General features: G+C 49.6%; 1 long non-coding RNA gene across 1 annotated transcript; it reads right to left on the reverse strand.

Moving 5' to 3' along the window:
- Positions 1–13,596: 13,596 nt before the first annotated feature.
- Positions 13,597–14,750, reverse strand: LOC108963378 (uncharacterized). The gene is made up of 5 exons (XR_001992077.3): positions 14,429–14,750; positions 14,309–14,350; positions 14,047–14,214; positions 13,882–13,962; positions 13,597–13,801 (listed from the first exon to the last, which is right to left on the reverse strand). It is a non-coding gene; the product is annotated as an uncharacterized LOC108963378 (long non-coding RNA).
- Positions 14,751–15,506: the final 756 nt, after the last annotated feature.

The raw sequence follows: 15,506 nt of genomic DNA on the forward strand, positions 1-15,506 counted from the left end.
ACCCTAACCCTAACCCTAACCCTAACCCTAACCCTAACCCTAACCCTAACCCTAACCCTAACCCTAACCCTAACCCTAACCCTAACCCTAACCCTAACCCTAACCCTAACCCTAACCCTAACCCTAACCCTAACCCTAACCCTAACCCTAACCCTAACCCTAACCCTAACCCTAACCCTAACCCTAACCCTAACCCTAACCCTAACCCTAACCCTAACCCTAACCCTAACCCTAACCCTAACCCTAACCCTAACCCTAACCCTAACCCTAACCCTAACCCTAACCCTAACCCTAACCCTAACCCTAACCCTAACCCTAACCCTAACCCTAACCCTAACCCTAACCCTAACCCTAACCCTAACCCTAACCCTAACCCTAACCCTAACCCTAACCCTAACCCTAACCCTAACCCTAACCCTAACCCTAACCCTAACCCTAACCCTAACCCTAACCCTAACCCTAACCCTAACCCTAACCCTAACCCTAACCCTAACCCTAACCCTAACCCTAACCCTAACCCTAACCCTAACCCTAACCCTAACCCTAACCCTAACCCTAACCCTAACCCTAACCCTAACCCTAACCCTAACCCTAACCCTAACCCTAACCCTAACCCTAACCCTAACCCTAACCCTAACCCTAACCCTAACCCTAACCCTAACCCTAACCCTAACCCTAACCCTAACCCTAACCCTAACCCTAACCCTAACCCTAACCCTAACCCTAACCCTAACCCTAACCCTAACCCTAACCCTAACCCTAACCCTAACCCTAACCCTAACCCTAACCCTAACCCTAACCCTAAACCCTAACCCTAACCCTAACCCTAAACCCTAACCCTAACCCTAAACCCTAACCCTAACCCCTAAACCCTAAACCCTAACCCTAACCCTAACCCTAACCCTAACCCTAACCCCTAACCCCTAAACCCTAACCCTAAACCCTAACCCTAACCCTAACCCTAACCCTAAACCCTAAACCCTAAACCCTAACCCTAACCCTAACCCTAAACCCTAAACCCTAAACCCTAACCCAAACCCTAAACCCTAAACCCTAACCCTAACCCTAACCCTAACCCTAACCAACCCTACACCCTACACCCTAACCCTCCAACCCTGAACCCTAAACCCAACCTACCCCTAACCCTAACCCCACCCTAACCCTAACCCTAACCCTAACCCTAACCCTAACCCTAGACCCTACTACCCTAACCCTAACCCTAACACCCTACCCTAACCCTAACCCTCCCCCCTAAACCCTAAAACCTAACCTGAAACCCTAACCCTAACCCTAACCCTAACCCTAACCCTAACCCTAGAAAATGGCGGCGCCCAGGAGTCACGTGGGTCCGTACAACATGGCGGCGGCTCCATTGGCACGTGGTTCCGTACAACATGGCGGCGCCCAGGGGGTCACGTGGTGCACGGCAAGATGGCGGCGCCCAGGGGGTCACGTGGTGCACGGCAAGATGGCGGCGCCCAGGGGGTCACGTGATCGCGGGCAAATATGGCGGCGTTCGGGGTCGGGTTTTTTTTCCTGGTTTTCGCTGATTTTTGGCTTGAATGTAGATAGTTCCCGGTGTTGCTCGGCGTGTTCCGGTACAGCCGAGCAGCGTGGAGTAGCGAGGAATTGTTTTTGGTGCGAGTGGTTTCTGGCGGAATTTTTGTCAGGCGTCTGCTAGGACGCCTATGCTTTAGGGGTCCTTTCTCTAGCGTGTCGCTCTCGTGACGTCATCTGTGGGTGTTTTGTGTGTGTAGTGCGCCTCTTTGGACGGCAGGGGGCGCTGTGCCTGCAGTTTTCTATGTATGACGCCAGGAGGCGCTGGTATTGTAATTCACGCCGGTGGACGGCAGATGGCGCTATGCGCGCTATATGGCGCTGGGGCTGCTGGTTGGTATTGATTGGCAGGTGGGGTATTGATTATAGGTCCCTATAGTATATATTAAAAAGAAGAAAAACTATATGTCTGGTGCAGCAGTAGAAAATTTCAGGCTCCCGGGGAGTAAAAGGGGTTTTTTATTTAAACAGTTTTGTTTTTTTTTTCTTTTACTCCCAGGGAGCCTGAAAGTTTCTATAGGGGGGGGGGGGGGGGGGGGGGGGGGGACGAACAGAAGTACGTAACACGCGACTAAGAAAAAGGAAAACAGAAAATCGTGTGCAAATAGGCATCGAAAGGGAAGGCATAAAGGAAATAAAAACCTAAATAAAAGGAATAGGGAACAGGAGGAGAAAAAGCTAAAACTCAATGTTTACATCTAACAGCTAAGAAAGGAAGCACAAGTTAAAGTAGTGAAATAGAGGATGAGTTCGGGGTGAGGGACAGATAGAGAGAGGTTAAAAGAAAGAGTTAGATCGAGGAGAGAGGAGATAGAGAGCTGGAAAGACCCGAGAGAGAGAGGAGAGGGGGGGGAAAGAGACAGAGAGAGAGGAAAAGACAGAGAGATAGATGCGTAGTATAGGGAGAGAAAGACCATAGAGAGAGAGAGGGACAAGACAGAGAATGAGAGAGACAGTAAGGACAACGACTAGCTAGATAGGAGCGAGAGATATAGATTGTGGAAAAGATCCAGAGACGAGAGAGAGGGGTAACAGACACAGAGAGTAGATAGTTTGTTAAAAGACTATAGACATAGCCTGGTGGTAAAGACAGATAGAGGATAGACTAGAGATTGTTCAATGACACAACTAGAGATAGATGTGGTAAATACATATAGATCAGAGATGGAAAAGACCGCGATATACATATAAGTGAAAAGACAGATAGAGAGCATAGGTGGTAAAACAGACATTATATATTATATATTGGGAAAATGACAGAGAAGAGAGAGGGTTACAAGTACAGAGATATATATACATACGTAGGGTTACAAGACATAGAGATAGGGTTTAAAATACATATATGATATTGTTTAAAAAGACAGATATAATTTATGGTTAAGATACAGATATTTACAAATAACATTCTATATAACCTATTGAAATATGATAAACACATATAACGCAATGAATTAGATCTTACGAATCAATAATATGTATTAAAATGAGAGGTGCAATATTTTAAGAAAACCAAATTAATTTATATATTTACATAGATTAAAATTATATTTATCAACTTAAAAATATTAGTTAAATAAATTTTTTAATTATTAAAATTTTAAATATTATGATATTTATATTGTAAATTAATTAATATTAGCTAAAAATAACAACCAAGAAAAAAGAAAACGCAGAGAGTTAACAGAAGAAATAAGATTGTCGATTTTATAGGAGAAAGGACATACATTGCAAATTATGGGGCTGCTGGTTGGTATTGATTGGTAGCAGGTGGGGTATTGATTATAGGTCCCTATAGTATATATTAAAAAGAAGAAAAAACTATATGTCTGGTGCAGCAGTAGAAACTTTCAGGCTCCCGGGGAGTAAAAGGGGTTTTTTATTTAAATAGTTTTTTTTTTTTTCTTTTACTCCCCGGGAGCCTGAAAGTTTCTACTGCTGCATGTTTAATCTAAAGCTAGAAAGGAAGACAAAAGTAAAGAGGAAATAGAGGAAAGATTCATGTAAAAGAGACAGAGGGAAAAAGAAGAGAGAGAGAGAGAGAGAGAGAGAGAAGAGAGAGAGTTATAGAGCTATAGATGAGGGCTCTCTATCGTGATCTTGCTGCTCTCTCTCTACTGCTATGGCCGCTAGCTCTGTCAGATATCGCTTTCTCTCTCTCCTTTCTCCTCTCGTTTCTCTTGCCTTCTCTCTCTTTCCGCTCCTCGCCGGTACCTCTCATCTCTGTCTCCTCGCTTCTTGCTCTTGCTCTTTCGCTCTCTCTGTCTCTCCTCTCTTTTCGCCTCTCGCGTCCGCTCTCTGCTTGGCTCTCGCGCGTCTCGCTCTCTCTCGCGCTCGCTTTACTGCTCTCCTCGTTCCGTCTCGCTCTTTCTCTCGCCGCTGTGCCGCCGCTATCGTTCCGTCTCGTCTGGTCTCTCTCTGTCGCTCTCCTCTTATCTCTCTCGTTTCGTCCTCGCGCGTGCCCCCTCACCGCTCTTTGCTCTGTTCCCCTCCCACCCCTACCTCTCGCTCTCGTGCTCCCTCCCCCCCCCCCCCGCGTCTACTAACTTTTTCTTTATTCCCCTAACCCGAAGCAAGAGAGAAGAGAGAGAGGGAAAAACCTAAAGACAGCTAGATAGAGTGGGGGGAACAGACCGCGAGGAGCGAGGGGGGTGGAAAAATAACCAAGAGAGAGGGAGGGGTAGGAGATCGCCTCGCTCATTTCCCCGTCTTCCCTCTCTTCCTCTTTTTGACAAGCCGAGAGTTGCCACTAACCCAGTAGAGAGTACCAGAGGAACTCGAGAAAACAGAGACAAAGAAGTAGAGAGGAAGAAGCAAGAAGATGGAGAAAAGAGAGGGCAAGAGGGGAAAAAACCAAAGGAATGGAGGAGAGGGAAAAGGAAAAGGAGAGGGAGAAACTGAAGAAGAGGAGTTAAAGAAAAGGGGTTAGGATTAAAGTGGAAATTTAGGGTTAGAGTGGGAAAGGAAAGGAATAGGAGCGAAAAAGACAAACCAAGAAAAAGGAGAACACAGAGAGGAAAAGAAGAAAGAAGAGTTAGAGTTATAGAGAAAAGGAAATAAAGTGCAAATTATAGAGAAAAGAGAGAAAAATAAAGACGGTCACAGACAAATAGTGAAATGGACAAACGGAAAAAAGGAGGCAGATGGAAATACAGTTACGGAGGCAGAGACGCAGAGCTACAAAGAGTGAGAAACAGAAACAAAAGGTTAGGGACAGATGGAGCTTAAGTCAAGTTAGAAATAGAAAAGTAAAGTAAAGTGAGGAGCAAAACAAAGAAATAGAGTGGAACAAAATGACCGCACCGCAACAAAAGAAGGCGGGAGCCAGGGTCGGGGTAGGGAGAGGGCGGGGGTTATCTTTATTAGGGTTGATTCAACTTTATTAAATGAATATTTTAATTTACACTTCAGCAAAATACATGGAAACAGTGTATAGAAATGTGAGTACAGATACAATCTATGGACGCACTGGTAAAAGTCAAATTTACATACAGAGCGATATACAGAGCAATACGACACAAAACACATATTAACACGATATGATGACCTTTTCCCGCTTTTCATTACATGCTGATTTATTGTTACAAGAAACCCAAAACAACACAAGCGCACGGCAAACAACGTTCATCTACCACTAACAGCCCCTACCGACACAACCTCACCCTCGCTTTCGTCGCGACTGCTAAACTACACCCCGGCAATCGTTGGTCCTCAGGAACGTGGTTCCCGGGAGCCTCCTAGAAATCCTCCTGCCTGACGAAAACCCCGGTCCCTGGACGGTCCGCGCCCGAACTTTGGCGATGAACGTCGCCTCGCGGACCGGCCGGGACCGAGGAAAAAAAAACCCAGCCGGGGGGAAAAAAAAAAAACCCCCCGGCTGGGGATTTTTTATTCTAAATTTATAAATTAGTTGAAAAACCTGAAAAGCAAAGGTCATACAAGGTTAGAACCCTTCAACACTCACATACATACAAACGCACACATGCACACACGTTTCCTTCAGCTTACACAGAAACTCAACATCGCTCACGTCCCAATCGCTCTGCTAACACCTGGCACGCATTCGCACGGCTCCTGGGGAACGTGGCTCCCGGGAGCCTCCGAGAAATGCTCCTGCCTGACGAAAACCCCGGTCCCGGGACGGTCCGCGCCCGAACTTTGGCGATGAACGTCGCCTCGCGGACCGGCCGGGACCGAGGAAAAAAAAACCCAGCCGGGGGGGAAAAAAAAAAAACCCCCCGGCTGGGGATTTTTTATTCTAAATTTATAAATTAGTTGAAAAACCTGAAAAGCAAAGGTCATACAAGGTTAGAACCCTTCAACACACACACGCACACATACGGACACACACACACGCACACACGCTTCCTTCAGCTTACACACAAACCCAACATCGCTCACGTCGCAATCGCTCTGCTACCCCCAGGCACGCGTTCGCACGGCTCCTGGGGAACGTGGTTCCCGGGAGCCTCTGAGAAATCCTCCTGCCTGACGAAAACCCCGGTCCCGGGACGGTCCGCGCCCGAACTTTGGCGATGAACGTCGCCTCGCAGACCGGCCGGGACCGAGGAAAAAAAAACCCAGCCGGGGGGAAAAAAAAAAAAACCCCCCGGCTGGGGATTTTTTATTCTAAATTTATAATTTAGTTGAAAAACCTGAAAAGCAAAAGTCATACAAGGTTAGAACCCTTCAACACACACATACACACACACACACACACACACACACACGCTTCCTTCAGCTTACACACAAACTCAACATCGCTCACGTCACAATCGCTCTGCTACCCCCAGGCACGCGTTCGCACGGCTCCTGGGGAACGTGGTTCCCGGGAGCCTCTGAGAAATCCTCCTGCCTGACGAAAACCCCGGTCCCTGGACAGTCCGCGCCCCAACTTTGGCGATGAACGTCGCCTCGCAGACCGGCCGGGACCGAGGAAAAAAAAACCCAGCCGGGGGGAAAAAAAAAAAACCCCCCGGCTGGGGATTTTTTATTCTAAATTTATAAATTAGTTGAAAAACCTGAAAAGCAAAGGTCATACAAGGTTAGAACCCTTCAACACACACATACACACACACATACAGACACACACACACACACACACACGCTTCCTGCAGCTTACACACAAACCCAACATCGCTCACGTCACAATCGCTCTGCTACCCCCAGGCACGCATTCACACGGCTCCTGGGGAACGTGGTTCCCGGGAGCCTCCGAGAAATCCTCCTGCCTGACGAAAACCCCGGTCCCTGGACGGTCCGCGCCCAACTTTGGCGATGAACGTCGCCTCGCAGACCGGCCGGGACCGAGGAAAAAAAAAACCCAGCCGGGGGGAAAAAAAAAAAAACCCCCGGCTGGGGATTTTTTATTCTAAATTTATAAATTAGTTGAAAAACCTGAAAAGCAAAGGTCATACACACAACGTTAGATCCAGCCAGCATGCACTCACACGCGCAAAGACAAGCGGACACAGACAGACAACCGCGTACTCTCACACGTGCTCACGCACGCTTCCAACTTACAACGCTCGCTGCAGCCTCTACTTGAAACATGGAGAACGTGCTTTGATGCGTCTTCTGGCTGCCTCTCCTTGATGTCAAATGGTAGATTCTGGGGAAATCGGTAGCCTGGGGCACCTGTGAGACGAGAGGCAGTGGTCAACAAGTGGCTATCTGAAGGCTAGGACTTGTCCCCGCTCTGGGCCAATAAGTTTTCTACCCAAAATCCCATAGAAGACAGATGAACAGTAAAGTTTTTGTAACCGTTCTACCTAGCTGTGACTACGTGCCAGGGCAGGGCAGCTCCAATCATAAAAGGTACAATATAAGTACACACAATATAAGCCGATGCATACAGTACAAGCATACGTATAGTGGAAATACAGACAATGTAAGCCAACATAGGTACAGACGATAAAAGTACACACAATATAAACCAGCATAGGTACATACAATATAAGTACACGCAATATAAGCCAACCCAGGTAGATACAGTATAAGTACATGCAATAGAAGCCAACATAGTTACAGACAATATAAGTACATACAATATAAGCCGACGCAGGTACACGCAATATAAGTACACACAATATAAGCCAACATAATTACAGACAATATAAGTACATACAATATAGGCCAACACAGGTAGATACAGTATCAACCAGGACTTGAGATAACTCTCTGGAGGATTAATTCTTGAGCCCTATACCCTTTGAGAAGATGGAACCTACAGAACTACTGCAGTCACGTGAGGAGGGTGTAAGACACTCCCTCTAGAAGTCCAAGAGAATGGCATGGACAAAAAGGCACTACCAAAGCTGGTAGTGAGAAGGAAGATGGATGAGAACATCTTGTGTAATCCTTCCTGTCTCAGAGTCAAGATGTAAAGGTGTCAGAATAAGCGAAGGAATGTGAGGAAAATACGGCCAATATGGCACGAAATAGTGCCGATATAGTGTCAAGATGGAACAAAGGCCTATGACGTGGAAGACAGTGGACACAGACGACACAACACAGACACAGACGACACAACACAGACACAGACGACATAACACAGACACAAGTGGAAACCGCCTGGCACTTTCACCTTATGGACCTGAGATTCCTAGCACAAGATGAGCCAGGGGCCGATGATGACGAAGGAAAGAAAGCCCTATGGCGATAGCACGTGATGATGAAATGTAACTCGTTAAAAGAAGTTAGTGCCCAAGCAGTTAAGAGGATGCTCGAGAGGCTCAGTAGGCCTAGAGAAGAAAGCGGACTGCCGGGTGACCGTGGCCGTAGCTCCGGACCTGAAGGTGAGCTCCTCGGGTGAAAGATCCGTGACGACGTCGAGTCGAAGAAGGCTGATGATGCAAAGTTTACAAGAATGTGGAGATGGGTTGGAACTGCCCTGCCCGGCAAAGGCTCTGGTAAGGCTGAGGAGAAACCCTCTCCCTTTACTTTCAGAGAGTCTGTCCCGCTACAGACCTCTCCGCTAAGCTGACATCAATTGCCCCCTGTGATAGTAAAGGTTTTTCCCCTTCTCCCAACTACTGGCCCCAACACTTAGCTTTTGGAAATTGAGCTGACAAAATCCATCGTTGGTTGGACGTGGACATCGAGATGTTCTCCGCGTGTGCTTCGGTGCTGCCGTTTCCAAACTTGGGCTGCAAACCTCCTCAGGGTACCTAAGGCGAAACAGAAAAGGTGACTATTGCGCTCAGAAAGAGTAATCCCTGGGCCTCCTCCACACTGCTGCCCTAGCTCACCTCAAATTTGATTTGACTCCAGAGGCTGCCCAGAAGATATCTGCAAAAAGAAAAGGTAGACGCTTAGCCTGCTGCTGCTTAAAACTGACCTATGAGTCACCCTGCTTAAATGCAGACTCACCTGCTCTCCTCTGTTCCTTGGCATGCCTAGGGCAGCAACAGCACCTGCAAAGAAACAAAGCAGCATCTCTGAGATACTGAGAAAACACAACCACCCTAATCTGACAAGTGTGCCACACCGATACTTTAGGCTTGCACCCACCTGGCGTCGGGCATGCTCAGCCAGGATAGACAACAAGTGGACCACCTAAAATAAAAAAGAAGAGTAGATGCTTAGAGCTGCACCGGAAACTGAGACCTCAGCAATAACAACTGCTTCTGCAAACTACTCGATGCTCACCTTGCGCGCTTGGTCTTCAGTGCGGCTCTCTGCCTTGACTTCCTAAAAAGAAAGACAAAGAACAGTGCAGTAACAGCCACCATTTATGATTCCCCTGCAGAGACAAACAGTGACTGACCTGCTTGGGCGGACCCCCTCACCCCAGATGGGGCCCACTGCCCTGGATTTCATCCTTCTGCATCTGAAACAAAGTTAGGAAAAAAGTCAAAGGGCTGCAGGATAATTTCCCAGCTGCAAACATCTTGTGTCCACCTACAAATCCCATCTAGAGTCCAACCATACCCCACATTATAAACTTCAAGGCCCCGGGACTTCTCCTACTGCACCGGGCTATGCGGCAGGGCAGAGCGGCCCCGGCACAAATGTGTGAGGACACCCGTGACACAAGACAGGACATGACAAACAAGGGTGACACGACACAGACAGAAATCTCTTGGCAAGGAAAATGACTGCAAGGACCGAGAGAATGCAAAATGAGATGACCGAGGTGAGACCGATGGAGAGCTGATGAGGCTCAGAGAAGCCGGGAGGAACAAGATGCTAACTGAATGATTCATTCCAAGAACTGCAAAGACGGATGCCTGAGAATCCTATGGTCGGAATCCTCTCCCTAAGCAGGCGTTCTTACAAGTCCTAATCTGCCGTAATGGATGCTTGTGGGGCGCGGCTGTCCATAGAGCTCGGAACGAGACCTGAGAAGACATCTGACTGGATGCTTCCAAAGAGAGAAGAGATTCTGATACCCCTCTGAGCTCGAGTCAGAAGTTCTACGACATTGGTGCCTGGCCAAGGAGTGAAGAGATCACGGATGCTAAGAATGATGCCTGGGTTTCTGATATGCCCCTCAAAGGCCTGAGGTAAAAGACACGACATATCCACACAAACAACACAGAAAGCACGATAGACAAGTGACACGATACACACCGGGACCGCTCTGCCCTGCGCACCTCGGCGCTCTGATCGAAAGAGACGTTTACCCTTTACAGGGCCTAAGGGGGCATTGCTCGGACATCCCCGTCTCCAAAGCCAAACCAAAATCCCCTCCCCGTGAACTGTGACCCAGACCCAACTTTCATCCCCTCTCTGGGTTGTGTGTTAGCCCTCTACTTATCTCTCAGACAGGTGGGCGTGCCGATCCGTGCCGGGTGGAAAGAAAGCGGAGCTGCTATCTGGGAAGTGCCTGCTGACACCAGGCTGTTGTCTCTTAGTCTGCCGGGAGAAAGGAAACCAAACGTGAGGGCACAATCCAAGCAGCACAGCGGCCAAAACATGACCATATTCCTACTCACCGTTCTCGTGAGAATGCCCGGCTCCTCGGGCCGCACGCCTCGGGCCTGCTCGGCAGCCGACGCCATTGTAGCAGGGTGCACCTGGGTTAAAGTGGAGACAGGGTGATCTGGCATTGCTGAGACCCGAGTGGAGCCTCCCTCCTCCTCGACTCACCGCAACTCCTTGGCCGTTCCTGAGGGCTGCCGGGATGGGACCAAGAAATAAAGTTGAAGGCTTCATCGTCGCAGACTCCTGTAACACTTCCACAGGGCTCACGTTTGCAGGAAGCCCGCTGTGTCGGCCGGCAGGTGACGGCGGCTGGACGTACTAAAGTGCACAAATGAGAATGGAAGCTTAGAGTTGCACCAGAAAGTGAGACCTGAGCAATAACAACTGCTCCTGTACACTACTCGATGCTCACCTCGCCCACTTGGCCTTGACTGCTGCTCTCTGCATTGACTTCCTAATGAGAAAAAGAACAGTGCTGTAACAGAGTCACCAATACACTTCTGCTGCAGAGACAAACAGTGAGTGACTGACCTGCTCGGGAGAACTCCCTCACATGGGATGGGGCCCTCTGGCACAGATCTGATCCATATGAATCTGAAAAAAAAAAAAACATTAGGACAGCGGTCAAACTGTTGCAGGAAAACTTAACCTGCAGAGCTCCAGACATCTTGTGCCCATCTAGAGTCCAACCACACCCCACATTATAAACTTCAAGGCCCGGGACTTCTCCTATTGCACCGGGCTATGCGGCAGGGCAGAGCGGCTCCGGCACAAATGCGTGAGGACACCCGTGACACGAGACAGGACGTGACAAACAAGGGGGACGCGACACGGACACAAATCTCCTGGCAAGGAAAATGACTGCAAGGACCGAGAGAATGCAAAATGAAATGACCTAGGTGGGACTGATGGAGAGCTGATGAGGCTCAGAGAACCCTGGAGGAACAAGATGCTAACTGAATGATTCATTCCAAGAACTGCAAAGACGGATGCCTGAGAATCCTATGGTCGGAATCCTCTCCCTAAGCAGGCGTTCTTACAAGTCCTAATCTGCCGTAATGGATGCTTGTGGGGCGCGGCTGTCCACCGAGCTCGGAACGAGACCTGAGAAGACATCTGACTGGATGCTTCCAAAGAGAGAAGAGATTCTGATAGCCCTCTGAGCTCGAGTCAGAAGTTCTACGACATTGGTGCCTGGCCAAGGAGTGAAGAGATCACGGATGCTAAGAATGATGCCTGGGTTTCTGATATGCCCCTCAAAGGCCTGAGGTAAAAGACACGACATATCCACACAAACAACACAGAAAGCACGATAGACAAGTGACACGATACACACCGGGACCGCTCTGCCCTGCGCACCTCGGCGCTCTGATCGAAAGAGACGTTTACCCTTTACAGGGCCTAAGGGGGCATTGCTCGGACATCCCCGTCTCCAAAGCCAAACCAAAATCCCCTCCCCGTGAACTGTGACCCAGACCCAACTTTCATCCCCTCTCTGGGTTGTAGCCCTCTACTTATCTCTCAGACAGGTGGGCGTGCCGATCCGTGCCGGGTGGAAAGAAAGCGGAGCTGCTATCTGGGAAGTCCCTGCTGACACCAGGCTGTTGTCTCTTGGTCTGCCGGGAGAAAGGAAACCAAACGTGAGGGCACAATCCAAGCAGCACAGCGGCCAAAACGTGACCATATTCCTACTCACCGTTCTCGTGAGAATGCCCGGCTCCTCGGGCCGCACGCCTCGGGCCTGCTCGGCAGCCGACGCCATTGTAGCAGGGTGCACCTGGGTTAAAGTGGAGACAGGGTGATCTGGCATTGCTGAGACCCGAGTGGAGCCTCCCTCCTCCTCCCTGCCTCCTCGACTCACCGCAACTCCTTGGCCGTTCCTGAGGGCTGCCGGGATGGGACCAAGAAATAAAGTTGAAGGCTTCATCGTCGCAGACTCCTGTAACACTTCCACAGGGCTCACGTTTGCAGGAAGCCCAGTGTGTCGGCCGGCAGGACGTACGCCGAGAGGATTCCCTAAAGAGCACAAATGAGATTGGAAGCTTAGAGTTGCACCAGAAAGTGAGACTTGAGCAATCACAACTGCTCCTGTACACTACTCAATGCTCACCTTGCCCACTTGGCCTTGACTGCTGCTCTCTGCATTGACTTCCTAACGAGAAAAAGAACAGTGCTGTAACAGAGTCACCATTTACACCTCTGCTGCAGAGACAAACAGTGAGTCACTGACCTGCTCAGGAGAACTCCCTCACATGGGATGGGGCCCTCTGGCACAGATCTGATCCATATGAATCTGAAAAAAAAAAAAAACTTTAGGACAGCAGTCAAACTGTTGCAGGATAACTTAACCTGCAGAGCTCCAGATATCTTGTGCCCATCTAGAGTCCAACCACCCCCCACATTATAAACTTCAAGGCCCCGGGACTTCTCCTACTGCAACGGGATATGCGGCAGGGCAGAGCGGCTCCGGCACAAATGTGTGCGGACACCCTTGACACAAGACAGGACGTGACAAACAAGGGGGACGCGACACGGACAGAAATCTCCTGGCAAGGAAAATGACTGCAAGGACCGAGAGAATGTAAAATGAGATGACCCAGGTAAGACCGACTGCAATCCGATGAGGCTCAGAGAACCCTGGAGGAAGAAGATGCTAACGGAATGATTCATTCCAAGAACTGCAAAGATGGATGCCTGAGAATCCTATGGTCACAATCCTCTGCCTAAGCTCGCATTCTTACAAGTCCTAATCTACCGTAATGGATGCTTGTGGGGCGCGGCTGTCCATACAGCTCGGAACAAGACCTGAGAAGACATCTGACTGGATGCTTCCAAAGAGAGAAGAGATTCTGATACCCCTCTGAGCTCCTGAGTCAAAAGTTGTATGGCACTGGTGCCTGGCCAAGGAGTGCAGAGATCACGGATGCTAAGAATGATGCCTGGGTTTCTGATATGCCCCTCAGAGGCCTGAGGTAAAAGACATGACACATCCACATAAACAACACAGAATGCACAACAGACAAGTGACACGACACACGCCGGGACTGCTCTGCCCTGCGCACCTCGGCACTGTGATCAAAAGAGACATTTACCCTCTACAGGGACTAAGGGGGCATTGCTCGGACATCCCCGTCTCCAAAGCCAAACCAAAATCCCCTCCCCGTGAACTGTGACCCAGACCCAACTTTCATCCCCTCTCTGGGTTGTAGCCCTCTACTTATCTCTCAGACAGGTGGGCGTGCCGATCCGTGCCGGGTGGAAAGAAAGCGGACCTGCTATCTGGGAAGTCCCTGCTGACACCAGGCTGTTGTCTCTTAGTCTGCCGGGAGAAAGGAAACCAAACGTGAGGGCACAATCCAAGCAGCACAGCGGCCAAAACGTGACCATATTCCTACTCACCGTTCTCGTGAGAATGCCCGGCTCCTCGGGCCGCACGCCTCGGGCCTGCTCGGCAGCCGACGCCATTGTAGCAGGGTGCACCTGGGTTAAAGTGGAGACAGGGTGATCTGGCATTGCTGAGACCCGAGTGGAACCTGCCTCCGCCTCCCTGCCTCCTCGACTCACCGCAACTCCTTGGCCGTTCCTGAGGGCTGCCGGGATGGGACCATGAAATAAAGTTGAAGGCATCATCATCGCAGACTCCTGTAACACTTCCACAAGGCTCACGTTTGCAGGAGGCCCGCTGTGTCGGCCGGCAGGTGACGGCGGCTGGACGTACGCCGAGTGGATTGCCTAAAGTGCACAAATGAGAATGGAAGCTTAGAGTTGCACCAGAAAGTGAGACCTGAGCAATAACAACTGCTCCTGTACACTACTCAATGCTCACCTCGCCCACTTGGCCTTGACTGCTGCTCTCTGCATTGACTTCCTAATGAGAAAAAGAACAGTGCTGTAACAGAGTCACCATTTACACTTCTGCTGCAGAGACAAACAGTGAGTGACGGACCTGCTCAGGAGAATTGCCTCACATGGGATGGGGCCCTCTGGCACAGATCTGATCCATATGAATCTGAAAAAAAAAAAACCGTTAGGACAATGGTCAAATTGTTGCAGGAAAACTTAACCTGCAGAGCTCCAGACATCTTGTGCCCATCTAGAGTCCAACCACACCCCACATTATAAACTTCAAGGCCCGGGACTTCTCCTATTGCACCGGGCTATGCGTCAGGGCAGAGCGGCTCCGGCACAAATGCGTGAGGACACCCGTGAGACGAGACAGGACGTGACAAACAAGGGGGACGCGACACGGACACAAATCTCCTGGCAAGGAAAATGACTGCAAGGACCGAGAGAACGCAAAATGAAATGACCTAGGTGGGACTGATGGAGAGCTGATGAGGCTCAGAGAACCCTGGAGGAACAAGATGCTAACTGAATTATGCATTCCAAGAACTGCAGAGATGGATGCCTGAGAATCCTATGGTCGGAATCCTCTGCCTAACCTCGCATTCTTACAAGTCCTAATCTGCCGTAATGGATGCTTGTGGGGCGCGGCTGTCCATAGAGCTCGGAACGAGACCTGAGAAGACATCTGACTGGATGCTTCCAAAGAGAGAAGAGATTCTGATACCCCTCTGAGCTCGAGTCAGAAGTTCTACGACATTGGTGCCTGGCCAAGGAGTGAAGAGATCACGGATGCTAAGAATGATGCCTGGGTTTCTGATAGGCCCCTCAAAGGCCTGAGGTAAAAGACATGACATATCCACACAAACAACACAGAATGCACGATAGACAAGTGACACGATACACACCGGGACCGCTCTGCCCTGCGCACCTCAGCACTGTGATCAAAAGTGAGACTTTCTTTGTATGTGACCTAAGGGGCCACTTCATGGACATGCCCATCTCCAAAGCGGACTCAAGAACTCCTCCTGGTGGGTCCCAACCCAGCACCCCGCTTTTGTCCCCTCTGTGGGACATAGCCCTCTACTTATCTCTAAGACATCTGGGCATGCTGGTCCGTGTCAGGTGCACAAGAAGGCAGCCTCAACATCAGGAATTTCCTGCTGGCACTGTTGTTCAAT

The sequence above is a fragment of the Serinus canaria genome, chromosome 27 (genome assembly GCF_022539315.1).
Source record: "Serinus canaria isolate serCan28SL12 chromosome 27, serCan2020, whole genome shotgun sequence".
In the NCBI taxonomy this organism is placed as follows: Eukaryota; Metazoa; Chordata; class Aves; order Passeriformes; family Fringillidae; genus Serinus; species Serinus canaria.